This window comes from Sturnus vulgaris, chromosome 7 (genome assembly GCF_052056855.1).
Source record: "Sturnus vulgaris isolate bStuVul1 chromosome 7, bStuVul1.hap1, whole genome shotgun sequence".
Taxonomy (NCBI): Eukaryota; Metazoa; Chordata; class Aves; order Passeriformes; family Sturnidae; genus Sturnus; species Sturnus vulgaris.
The window spans coordinates 17,234,741-17,249,241 of record NC_142249.1 but is presented as its reverse complement, the minus strand read 5'-3'; positions in this window follow the sequence as shown (position 1 = coordinate 17,249,241).

Below are 14,501 nucleotides of genomic sequence, written 5' to 3'. Positions count from 1 at the left end.
GCTATCTGGTATGCATAACATCTGGAGGAGGTTTTGTTGCTGTTTTTCAGTTTGTTGTGGGGGGGGAAAGAGTGGATTTTTGGGGGGAGTGAAGAGGGGGTGGTTGTTTCTTGGTTTCTCTGGGTTTTTTTCAATCCACAGTGCTAGAAATCCAAAGACTCTCTATGTTAAGTTTGTTCCAAGTTTTTCCAAGTTCCTGTCTCGATCATTGTAATTCAATCTGTAGCCCTCCAAGAGAATCCCACAGCAGACCCCAACCAACATTGTCTGGAACATCCAGACACATTTGCAGACGTTTGCCTTTCCAAGCTGCACGCATGGTAAAGCTCACACGGATGATCTGGAAACACTCCTGCAAACTCTCATCATAGCTGGAAGTGAATGGAAACAAAACAAAACAAATGTTCCTCAAGGAAAACTCTGCTATTCCATCTGCTAAGGAGCACTTTTGCTCCTTCTGCCTAGTTAAAACACTGTGTAGTTCTTTACAAAGACTTTTGCAGATGATGTTATATCACTTTATACTGCCTCTGCAGTAATGTTTTCCAAACTTAGCTGCCCATAAATTCTAAAATAATTCTTAACTGAACAAATATTTTAATCTGTGTAAACAATACTTTTGACATAAGTAAAAAGGTGTTCATCCAGCTAGAGCTATTGCGATATAATTGGATTCCTCACTAAGCTCAGTTTCCTCTCAAGTAAATAAACATTCATAGTCCATCACTGCAATAACAATTTTAAAATATCTAAAGTTTATGCCTTACATGGGCCTCTAAAAATATGAAAACATTCAAAGGTTCAGACATTTATACTTCGCCAATTAATATGGCAATTACATGGCATTACATCTCACTATATTGTGCATCTCAAATATACCTTGAAACATACCTTAAATGTTTATTTTTGTATGCCTGTTTTAGTTTTCTGTGCTGCATCACATTTTCTTTTCCTTCCTGCTTTTCATCTACTTTTTGTTCCCCAGTAACTGATCCACTGCTGTTGCAAGCAGGTCTAGGCCGGGTCAAATTAAGGACCACAAAACAAGTAAACATTCAGAATCTGTTTACAAGATAGATCCAAGCAAAAGCTCCCAAGGTTGACTCTCACAAGAGGTATTTTACTTCAAGAGGTTTCTTTTTCCCTGAGGCAGAGTACAGGGTTTTAAATGAAAATCAAATTTTGCAGTGAGTCTAAAAGGGACAGAGTTTCAGCAGAGCTCCTGTAGCCTCCCCTGCCATCAGCAAAGGCTGCTTTCACAAGGAGCACAAGGGGTTCTGCTACTGCACGGCTCTTGCAAGTCGTTACAGCTTGCATCATACTCAAATGATTTCACTGACCCCTGGGGAACAGTATTTTACCGGAAAAAAAAGCTCCAAAACCACTGAAAAACTGTTCCCTTCTCCTCTCATTACCAAGGATTATCCACTGTGCTTTGGGCTCCCTTCCACCTCAGCCTAAATAAACCTTTCCCCCTTTTAATATTTCACGTCCCCCAAGGCTGCCAAATACAGCTGAGCCATGAAATGCACGTTCTGAAAAGCTCCATGGTATTGCCTTTATCCAAAATCTTTGGAAATGGTGGTGGACACAGAATTTCAGACCTGTGTCCCACTTAATGCAGGACCAAGGTAAGATACATTAGATGAGCTTTTGTCTATTCTTACAATTCAAGTCTTTCCTTTCATCAAGCTACCAGGAAAGCCCTTTGACCTAACTCCACATCAAAAACAGTATAAAATAAAGGACATGAATTATAAAATGTTATACTAACATATTACTAGCAAATTTGGATATTCTGACATTTTCGTAAGCCACAGTAATTTGTTAAAGAATGTTCTCAATTAAACAGGGAATATCCACTTGCTGCCTCAGCTCCTTTTTTCATTTTTTACTAAGGAAAAGTTCAGAGTTATTCTCCTGGAAAACATGGATTTTTACTCCAATCAACTCCCAGCTCAGTTAATTACCTCAATGGATTGCAACAGGAGTAAGTCTATAGAGCTGAGGGTATGATGTCTCCTCCCCATGTGTGTCAGATGCATTTAGCCCAGAGAAGCACTGACCTAGTCCCCTGGATCAACCATCATTTAGCAGCTGAAAAGCAGTGCCTGGTCCTGAAGCAAATCTTATTTTACCTTCACCCAAATGGGATCAAGTTCATGTTCTCCAAGACATATTTGTAATGTGAATGGAAGTTTGATAGTGGAGGAAGACTGTGGCCTTCTGTGTCCATCTGCAGGATCAGAGATGAGTAAACTCAGTCACCCATTTTTATTTGCCATTAAAAGAGTGCAGAAGTTTCCTATGCTTGCTGTGACAAAGGCACAAGACCTACTGCTGCTTTGAGCACATCAAGTAACTTCTATGAGTCAAGAAGCTGAGAGAAATAGATATCTTAAAGACTAGAATTTTTAATGCCAGGAGAACTCCTAAAATTGTCATTTGTCGGCCAACACCTTTAGCTGGAAAAATAAAATGGGAAAGAAAGAGACAATATATTCATGGTTCCTTAACTCTACAGCAAGAAGCCAGGGAAGAAGACAATTCCACATAAAGGTGCTCCAAAGGAGCAAAAGCACTGGCAAACTTGGTGCAAATACTGTTTATTATCCTCATGTTGAAATTTTTACTTCTTTTAGAGTTAATCTAGAGGCAATCAATTAATAATTAACATTATTTAAATCTTCTCTTGGGACATCTCAATTAAGACATGGCAATTCACAAAAGCATCAAGAAAAGACAAAACAGATGCAGTGATTTGCATAATTTGCTAAAACAATATTTGATTGAAATGCATTTAAAATGTTAGGATCCTATATGTCAAATATTGCTACAGTCCTTACTACACCAGCAATGCCCTGAGTTTTGCTCTGAAGACAGCTGCTATCATTTTTAAGGCCATCTAATCATTTTCTTTGAACACTCCTCAGATGTAAAAGCTATTTTCCACACTTTGTTTCCATAGATACAGTGAATTTTTTTATTAATCAGGATGATAGCCTGCAAATTGCTAAGCAAACACATCATCAGCAAGCAGTTAACATTCCAAGCTGTGTTTAAACAGGGTCCCACTCTGATCACATTTAATTTTGGACAATTAAGGCAAAGTGGAAGTGGACAATGTGGTATTTTCTAAATGGAGATTTTACACTGTGATTTGAGACAAACCTGGGTCAGTTAGCACTTCATGCTAACAGTTACAGAGCATACTGAGAAAAGCAATCAGTTGCTGCTTCAGGGAAGAAAAAACCCTGTCAGGGAGACCAAATTAAAGCATCATTTCATCCAAGTATTTGACTAAATTGAATTTTAATCCAGGAAAGCTAAACAGATAAACTAAATACCAGAGGGAAACAGAGTTCTCAATCTATCGAGTTAAACCAAACAAATCTGGAAACATGCATCCAAAGTAAAGGCTCCAGAATCTTTTGCAGAAACAGTGATTTGGGTGTTTTTTCTGTCTGTCTCAATAGGCAAGTGAAGCAAAGCAGATGGGCTAATAATTATTGCTGGGTTAAAGTTGCTACATGAGCTTTCCTGATCTGAAAAATCTCAACCTTGAAATTTTAGCATGTAATGTATCTGAAAGATTCTGAAGAAGTAAAAGGATTCATAAGTATTCAGAACTCAGAGACATTTTAAAATTAAAAAAAAAAAAAAACAATTTCAAACCATATCCACAAACATTCTCTCTTTATCATCTCCAAATATCTGAACTGTTTAAGAAGGTGAATGAGTTGATATCAAGAATGTTTTCAGCAAGTAGAAGAAATAAAACAAAGGATAGGTTTGTAAGAAGAAGAGGCAGAAGGAAGGGTGTGGCAGAAGCACAGTATTAAAACTGGTCCTCCTGAGCAGTGTTCATGAGACAAGTACTTGATCCTCATGTTGTGTCCAATACTGAAATATTCTAGCCAATCTCATGTACTTATGCAGTTAGGCTTATTGAATAAAGCAGCAGAATGTTGGACTTTCCAAAACAGACACATAACTAGGGATGATCCAAGGCAAAGTGAAGCTTCATTTATGTTTGTGACAGAAATAATTTCCAGTGTCTTGGTGTTGCTGGGCTAACGTATCTGTCATTATGTTAGTCTGACATGTGTTTCTATTCCAACTTCTGAAGCTAGTCCACCACCAGTGGGCAGATATTGCTATGGCAACTCAGCACAAGTGCAAAACTTCTGAAGTTGTTAGGCAACACAGTGCCATCAGCTGCTGATGTTGCTCAAATTTAGTGCAGTTCATGTTGTCCAGAGTCATCTAATCAGGTACACCAAAAATAGAGCTTTCGGCAAAGTGATGTGGAAACAAGCTCTTTGTAATAGAAAATGAACAAACTACAATACAGACTAGGGGGAAAAAAAGAGTAAAACAGAAAGGTGAGCCACTTTTCTCTTCTGCAAAATCCAATATAAAATACTGAATTGGTTTAGTAGCTTTTAAAATGCAGGGCATGTAATTCTTACTAACACTTATATAATTAGTTGGGAAAATGTAATGCAGAATTTTTTTTTTATTTTGTAAAACTAAATTTTTGAGAAGTATTTTTACTTTAGAACACTCAGTTCCTATCCCTGCAATAATTTTAATTTGGCCTGCAGTGGTCTATATAAAACAAATCTTGGTAACTTCTTTGATGAAGAAAATTCTTCATATAGTTTGAGGAGGGAAAATGATCTCAACTGCCCTTCATTTTGGCTGTGACAAAAGTTAAGAAGGCTACAGAGAAGTGCTTTCTCCACACAGAGGATGGCTCCTGCAGAGGAGTGAAATACCTTTCCAGAGGAGCGTGGACAAGCTTCTGCTGCTGCTGCTGCCATGGGCCTGCTAAGTGGAGGAAAAAACCTTGAGCCTTTCTTTTTGGTGCAATGGAGCAATACATTCAAACACAAATCTTAAAGCAAGCAATTCCTGTAGTGAACTACAAATTATCAGCCAAATATTCTGTTCCAGCTGTCTCTGTATAGTGAGCTGAGTATATGCTTATGGGTCTGGAAGGAGGACAGAGGCAGTAGTAATACCTTGGAGAAGTGTCCCTCTACATCCAAAAGGAAATCCTGACTGACAACATCCAGTTTACTGCTAATTGTTAAAGGAAATGGAGAACAGGTAATGCCACAGAGATGACAGAAAAAGAATTAGATATGCAAGTGCAAAAGACTGAATGAGACAAAATGAAGAGAGGGGTTATGTTTACAGTTTACACAGACACTAATGATTTTAAAATGTTTTAAGACATATTAGGTGAACATGTCACACAGAAACTTGTACTGACACTTCATTAAATGTGAAATTATGATTTTTGGCCCCATTTTTTTATTAATTTATAATGCATAATTTATTTTAGCAAAGTAAACAAAAGACATCCACATAATAAGTGTTTTCATATGAAACCAACGCTGAGTCTAAACATCTATTAAATTCTGTTTAGAGTTCAAAAATGAATCCAGGATTATCCATTGGCATACCCTGGTGCTGGACACTCCCAAAACATTTATTTTGCATATGTACTTTTATTTGGCAGCTTGTGCTATTGAAAATATAAGGAAAGATTATAGAACAATATGCAGTGTGTGATATTGTTTTCTCTTACCTTTTTTTCTAAATTAAGTAAAATCAATATGACATAGTTCAGAGATCTTTTTCTCTCATCACTTCACAAGGGAAGTAGCTATTCTTGATCAGTTCTGCAGACCAGATTTTCCAAAGGCATCTGCAAAATGCTAGACACCAATATGGAAATTCTTGGGTCTCTTCCCAATTCTTTTAAAATCAGTAATGAAATGTTGTTCTGCTTAGTGGTATAAAAATCGAAGCACTTAGTTGAAAAACAAGTTTAAGAGAATGTTTTAGTCTTCAAGCTATAAAATCCACAACAAGGGATACTAAAAACCATCTTTGCACTCACTGAAGGTACTGAGTGACAGTCATGGAAGCCTGTAATCCATATACAAAGCTTAACATGTGAAATTGAGAACTCATCCTTTGCATACCTTTTTTTTCTCTGACAGGCAAGGCTCCAGTGTGCTGAAGACTAAAGATCAATGAGCTCCTTGTTCAACAGCACAGAATCCATTTTTGGGCCCCCACCTTTGCTGCAGTGACCCCACCCCATAGGCTCCTGGAAACATTTTTTTTTCCAGGATTTTACATCTTCTTGTGCCTTGTAGTCAACTAACAGTCCTGATCTCTTCACCACTCCCAACTGATGGACCTCTAGTTTCTAATAGAAATGTTGACCCATAAAAGCACAACCTTACCTTTCCCAATATTAAATTTACTATTGCTATTAATTTGTTTCACAAGGTCATGACATTGATTTTATGCAATATGTTTATGATCACCCTCACTCTTTTGTATCTCCTGACTTTGTAGCATGAATAAACTGAAATCAGTAAATTCCTACTTTTGTGCCATGGCTGTTAGTAAGAGCAAATTCCAAGACCAAGCTGTAGGCTAATGTTTGAGAGTAGTATCTAATCATCTTACTACATCCTTACAGTTTTTACTTTGCCTTGGCCCATTTTTGTCTCTGTTTTCCATAGCTGTTTGTCCCCAAATGATATTGCTTAATTATTCTGACCTTCAAAAATGTGTTTAAGAGGATTTTGTATTATTATGATAACAAAGGCATCTGCAGTCTGCTTCACTTCCTTTCTTCAAAAGTTCAGTCATATTAAACATCAAATCAAATATCAACTCATCAAATTACATAGAAAACCGTTCACATTCCATGGCTATCAGGTATCTGGAGAGGAAATAATTTTATCCCTTTTGGATGATCCTATTAAAATGTTTTTAGTTCTCCTTCCAGATGTAGAAATCCTCATTACATGTAATTATTTCTGCTAACCATCCTTTTTTCATGTCTACATTCTTCCTAAAAATTGAAGCCAAAAATTAATTTAAGTTTGGGGGCAACATCCACACTATCTTTAAACTCCAATTAGAAAATATCTGCTAATAGAGAATAAAGTCAAACACAAAATTACATTTTTATGAGGTATTTAGTTTCAGATATACGTTATGAAGCAAGTGCTGTTTCTCATGAACCCAGAAACAATCCTAAAGCCATCAGGAATTGATGCCATTGAGATGTGATTTTAGTAATTAGTGAGGACATATAAGAAATTGCTTTAGGGACAAAAGAATGAGCTGAGGAGAAACAACTATTCAGTTCCAATTAAATAGAAAGATAAGTAAAAGGGAGTTCTAGTATGAAGATTCATTTTTGAGTGTATAAGCTTTGATTATTAACAGAATAATTTGGTAATTATAAATTCAAATATGGAAGAGACTAGACATTTCTTTCAGTTAATGATTCTCAAGCTCCCTTTCCAGTGAACTGTCAAGCAGTGCTGAAGTGTAGAACAGGGTCTCTCTTACATAAGGGGCACATCTAGAGGACTGGCCAGATGGTTGGGAAAACTGTAAGACACGAGTTGCTATTTGCATCTTGTGGATGTAATATTTGCATTTTTCTCGATGGGAAGCGTGCATTTACTTACATTTTGAGCTGTGATATGTCAAGGATGTGCAAACATATGTAAGAAGGAAAGCCCCAAGAAAAATTCTCTGCCACCCCTTTAGCTTCTGATCCCCTATAGACATCACTAGCAACTCTTTAAGAATTACTGAAGCTCCCTGCACACATGTAGATTGTTGCTGCTACTTGAGTTAGAGTACAGTCACTGATGACAAGGATTCATATTCCACTTACACTTCAAACACAGAGCCAACAGAAAAAAAGTCTGCCTAGAATTAAAACAGACCTAGTACAAAGTCCAGGTCAGCTCTCTATTCATTGTGCACAAAAGAAGGAAAAACAAACTTGTGACCCTGGTTTTTCCTACTGCATGTCCTCCAGCTGAAGGCAACCTGCACCCACACTGCTGAGGCTCTAGCTTAGAGCCTGCTCATCCATGGGCATCACCACCACGAGGGCAGGTCCTGCCCCTGTCCTGCAGGAGCATTGTGTGCACACCACAACCACCTCCAGGGGCCCCAGACCTGGGCTTTACCTACACTAATTCATACTATCCACAAGGCTGATCTCCACCTCACTAAATGACAGTGCTACAGACAAAGCTAAAAGTCATACTTAAATTAGAAATGACTCACTAAAGCAGCAGCTGCACTAAACCTGAGTTCCAGGTGAGAGGATTTTGCTCTGGCAGTTAAACTGCAGTCTACAGTACAGGAGAGATGGGAAGACAAGCAGAAGAGGTAAAGTGCTCTCCAACAGCAAGAGCCCCTGCAAACATTCTATGTGAGTCATTAGGAATTATTCTTAAGATGAGTGGAGAAAGTTGAGTCATAAATGACTCATCCACTTAGCAGATGGGAGGCAAGCATATATGAAATTTGGGGCTGCCACTTAGTGAACATCATGAGCCACTAATTCCCAGTCTGCTTCACTTCCTGCCACAAAACAGGGAGCATACAGAGTGATGGAAGCAGGAGCAATATACACACCTTCACCTTCTGCTCAAGTGTATCACAAATGAAAGGTGTTTCGAATACAACTTCCATCTCCATTTAGCTACCAAGTTTACACACTTGTAAGAGGTAGAGAGTAAAAATTCAGAAAATGGAGAAGATTTTGTCATGTCTGCTATGTTGCAGGTAACTTCTTAGCCATTAAATATAAATAGGCGATGCACTTACAAAACAAAAAAGCTTATTAAAGACTGGTGAGCAAAGAGACATCTGTAACCTTACAGAAATCTGTAACTGTTCCAATAAAACTGGAAAAATCAAGACAGAGAAGGCAACAGCTACTCCTCTTCTCTGTTGCTTGCCAAATTTTGAGATTATGCACTTCATGTTTCAGAACCAGAAATCTCAGAAAGCAGAAATAGCAACTTGAAAGTGTGGATTTACAGGGAATTTCAAATCCCTTAATTTGACCTCCTATTCTCCATACTGAAAGCCTCTCTGCACTGCCTGTGTACATCCTGGAAAGTCCATAATACCCAATCCAGTCCCTGAAGCACTAAGCAGTTTGACTGGAAAGCTACTATAAATCAGCTCCAAGCTGACATCTAAAAATAAGAAGCTAATAGTCACCCATCGTTTTTCAGAGACTGACAGTTCAAGGTTAGTCAAAGGCCCACCAGCCCCGTTTTACTTATTTCTTTACTAATACCATAAGTCAGACAGAGCTGTAAGGGTTTTGACTCCACTCTTAAGGTCCAAACATTTCAGATTTCCACCTGAGTGGCTGCAGCAGCCTCCTCGGCAGTGAGTTATTCTGCAGCTTTAATAGAACAGCAATCACTTGACATAGCCTTGCATTGGGAGTTAACGATGAAGCTTCTTTGGCAATGAAAAGCATATGGAAAATCAAAGTTTGCTAGGTGCCACTCTAGATCTGAATTTAAACTTCAGCTGTGGTCACTCTATAGATGTCCATATGTCCTTCCAGTCACAGTACAGACACCCTACTATAAGCATGTTACAAAATTCTGTAATCCCCACGTTATTATTTGGCATAGGCACAGAAATCAGTTTGACAATTATTCCAGTATGACCTAATATACCATAAAGTTCACAATATTGTCTGGAATACCATATGTAATTCCTGTTAAAAGCATCAGCATTAAGGAAATTCAGCTACAGAAGGAGTTTTCACAGTAACTAAAACAACTCAGATTAGAGATTTTGCTAGTCTGTGACACTAAATAGCATTGTATATATTCTGACTAGTCCAAATATTTAACTTTTTGCCTTAAAAGATTTGGGAATTCATCTGCCAGATGTGAAGAATTAAAGCTATTTATCAAACCTTGGTTTCAAGCAAGAAGTTTTGCTGAATTAGTTAGCAGACTGCTGAGTTAGCTTAGCAGACTACTGCTAAATTATCCAGAAGATGGTGTTTTATAAAAGCACAGTGCTGGAAGTCAAAAGACCTGGAAAGTAGTGCTTTTTCCCTCTCCCTCTGAGCCCTACCTTAAATTGTAATATTTGTACTTTGGCTTTTTTTTATCTGTGAAAGATGGAAGTGTAAAGCAGTTCAAAACTGTATTCAAGAATTTCAAATCCATATGTAACTACTGGAGATGGAATATAAGAACAAATAGTTAACACCCATTTTAAACTGATGGATTAAAGTTATTCGAAATAGAGATTTACAGAAACTGTCAGAATAACAATTTCTTTGGCTACTCAAAATGTTAAACTAGTTAAAATCTTTAAAGATTCATTGGAATCCTCAGGAAAGTGACCTCTGGCAGAATGGGGGACATCAGAAACTGGAAAGAACCGAGGTCTGGCTTCCTGAGTCAGCCTCTTCTTCTCTTGTCCCAAAGACAATCCAGTAATTACTCGACTTTCCTTTAAGGTACCAGAAACTGAGCGACTCTAAAATGAACTGGCTTTTCTTTAAGTCTGGAGTACGTTTTACTAGAGAGCAGATACTACAAAAGCAGCCAGTGGGAGCCAGGTTGCCTCCTAAAGCTATCTGGAATGAACACGTGCTGCTCAGATTAAATGCAGCCCTTGATATGGCCACAGATGATACGTAAAGCTACCCAGGATCTAAGGTCTCCTGCTGTTGCTAATGACTCATATCCTGTATTTTTCACATAGGACTGCAAGTTCCAGCTATTTATGGAGCACCTCATTAAAAATTTCTTTTCATGAAGAAAAAGTGCTGTCAGTCGCCATTCAGGAGTTGATGTAGGAGGCCAGCTAGCATGTTAGAGAAATTACCAGAGAAAAATACTATAATCACAAAAAGCCAAATGTTCCCTCTTGAGCCCTTTGAGATAGCAGATGCATAGTCATAAGCAGAATCTTTTGTCTCTGAAGATTTTTCATACACAGATCACTGAAGAAAAAAAAAAAGAGGAGGAAAAGTGGTATGAACTATTACAGTCCACTCAGTTCTGTGCATCTCATGGACACATCCACTCTTCCCTCCATTCTGCCCCAAAATGTAGCATGTGAGCATCCTGACACCACTGTGGAACTGGATGGGGAAGGGGCAGAATGTGTGCACATGCTGCTGACTCACATTGTACTCAACATCTTCCAAGCAAAAAAAGGAGGGAATACTACTTAAGTACAAAGCTACAATTTACATTCATTTAATTAAAGCCTTAACTATCTAATCAAAGAATTATTTGTCCGGCTAAAATGAATTACCAACATTATAGTTCAAATTTACAGAGTCAAAACTGAGATACACAAACTTTCTACTACCTACCCATTTCTCTCTGATGTCATGCTCAGCTTTTCTCTGCCCCTTTGGGTCATAAGGTCAATCACTTCAGTCCACAGGAACATTATAGTGAATCCCCAGTGTCCCAAATCTTCACTGGTGAGATGATGTTGATGGGGAAGAGCAAGGAGAGAGTCTTTTTTGCAAAGAATGTGATATTACATTGATGATTTCTTCCTCCTCACCCTATGGACCACTCCAAACTGGTTTTTTATACATTTTGTAACATGTTTTTACACCTTGTTTTTTCATAACTTTTTTCTACCTGGTAGCTATTTCCAATAAATATTTTATCCAATGGGAGAAGATCAACTGTAGAATTACTACACAACAGAAAGTTAAAATAATACCCACATTTATTGATGTCAAATTTCAATTGTGAACTGACTTAACAGTGTAAATAGTGTATCACAAAAATTAAAACACATTTCTAGGTAAAAGTGCTGCCTTTTCTCCACACAAGTGGAATAAATTTTAATAGATGTCTTATTATTTCAGTTATAATTTTTGACTAACTTTTTGTATCTAAACACTTCATATTTCATTATACATACAACAAGAGTTCCGAGTTGCACAATGCCATTAGTTTCAAAGTAGTCCCTGACTGCTCAGGGATGGTTTATAAAATCAAAATGGCCCTTTAAAAATATCACCAGGTAGTATAGTTTACACACACATAGAGCATCAGTAATTTAGGAAATTAGGGGTTAGAAGACTTGAGTGTGATATTGATTGATCTCTCCAGGGCAATATTCTGCCACCACTCCCCTTGGAATCAGCAGGAATTCTGAATGTTCATCAATAACATGATATTATGTCATGATTAAATGCCTTAGGATGATGTATATAGTGAAAAAAAAACATTGAGATCATTCATGACATGATTATTGACAGTATAAACACAATCCAATAGAGGAACTATTGTTCTCTTGTTGGAAGGAGATTTTCACAGAATCACAGAATGATCAAGGGTGGTTGGATGGGACTCATCAATATCATCCAGCCCAAGCAAGGTCACATACAGCAGTTTGAGCAAGATCACATCCAGTCAGGATTTGATTATCTATAGGTATTACTTCTGTAACCTCTCTGGGTAACTTGTGCCAGTGTGTGACCACAAACTTCCCAACAGAAGTGTTTACAAAACTGCCTATAAAACTGCCTATCCTTATTAAGAATTGATCCAAGTAAGATCAACTGTCTACATCTCTGCTACCAGATCTTTGCCCATGCAGTTTTGAAGTGGAAAATATGATTCTTTTTCACTGTGAAGTAGTGAAGGTCAGTTCTGACATGCTGGTCTTTGGAGACATAAAGGAAGCATGTACAACCTATATGTACAACCTCTGACCAAAATATTTACACCCAGAGTGATGAAGACGGGAGATGAATAAGGAGTTGTCACTATCTCCTTATTGATCCTAAGGATAACTTTATCAGCATAAAATGCATGCATTGCTTATATCTAAAAAAAAAAAAAATACACAGGCTCAAACTGCAAACAGGATAGTGTAGAAAAGGCCAGCATATAACTCCCAGTTCCTGCTCTAATCCAGGTCAGCTATGAGTTTAGGTTGCTCAGAGCTTTATCCAGGTTAATTTTTTCCAAATTACATTTGCAAATGACTCCTCTGAGGTTCATATATAGCTTGCCAATTTCTCTGCAGATATCAGAGTATGGCTGATTTACAATCTACAGCTGAACTGGAAAAAAAAAATACATGGAAAATTATAGCAGCAAGGTCAACAGACAACTCCGGATTCAAGAGACTTCTGAACTACTACAAAACTTCCTGGATCATTGGAATAGCATATAAACATGGGACAATGAATCCCAATAAATTTATGCACAATGCTGGACTCCATGGGACATATTTGAAATACTATTTCTGTGCTTCAGAGAACTTTATCCTCTGTCATACTAAGAAACTTTATTGAAGCAATAAAGCAATTTATATGGCTTAGACTTTAAGGCTCAGACTAAGTTTTCTAGTTCCAAACAGATATGCAGTCTGGCCCACAGGGACTCTTAACCTGATGTTCTTCCACCACAACAGTATTAATCAGAATAATGTCTCTAGTAAAGTAAACTTTTCTGAATCACGTGTTTGGCCAAACCATATTCAGTGCTAGAGGAACACAAGGCAAAAAGCAAGAATGGGACAGAGATGTTCTGCCCAGGGCCAGAAGTGCTGCTTCTTTTGGCTAGATCATTCTGGAAATGTAAAACAAAATCAGTGTTGCATAACATCTGGAAATCATATACCCATACCCTACCAGAGACTAATCACAACAATTTCACATTTAGAAAACACTGAGTAAGCAGAAACACTAAAATGTCAAAAAGTATTTGGGGAAAAATCCTCCAGAAACTTCCAAAGCTTACATTAGCTCCAGTATGAAAAAAGATTGGGTAGCATTTGAAAGTTTGCAAAATCTCTAGGCAGGGAAAGAAAAGTCTAAACTCTTCAAACAAACAAACAAACCAAAAGCCTCAACACTCACTGATCATTGCAATGTTTCTTGATCCTAGCTCTTGTGTTTAGGTTTACCTGAAAAGTTTACCGTTTTAATGTTAAAAATTAGAAAATAGCAATGAGTGGATAACTCAATTTTATTTATTTATTCTTCAGTAGATGTACTTCATAGAAGCCATTAACAATAGCTTAGGTATTATCATGGAAAATTTCCATTAAAAAGCCTGTGCTCATGTGCTTGCAATGAAATATGCAAATATGACTCCTGGGAGCATGCAGTTGATGGAAACTGTGCAGTGTGAAAAATTGTATACATCCTACACCAAGTGCTTTAGTTAATCCTCTGCCTATTCAATTAATTTCTCAACTATCTCAGAGTCTAATTCTATTAATAGTTTGAACATTTATTAATCATATAAATAAGGATCAAACAAATGGCCAAAGAAAGTAGAATAATCCATTAGTGCACTTCATTTGACCTTGAAATATCATCCATCGAAAGATTCCACGTATTTAATTTTTTTAATATCATCACCCACACAGTCTCTAAAACGTAAAAGAACTAAAACTAAAATTAGAAAGAAATCACTAAATAGTTCCTCATAAATGTGTCTAAATTTATCTCTTCAAAAGGTATGAACAAGCAGGAAGGACTCATTTTTAGCAGCACTTTGAAATCCACGTTCCAAAGACTGGTTTGTTTCTCAGAGGATGCCATGTAAATGACCCTTTCTTTCATCCAATTAATTAAGATATAAAAGACCCATAAACTGATTCAGCATTGGCAGTGATTG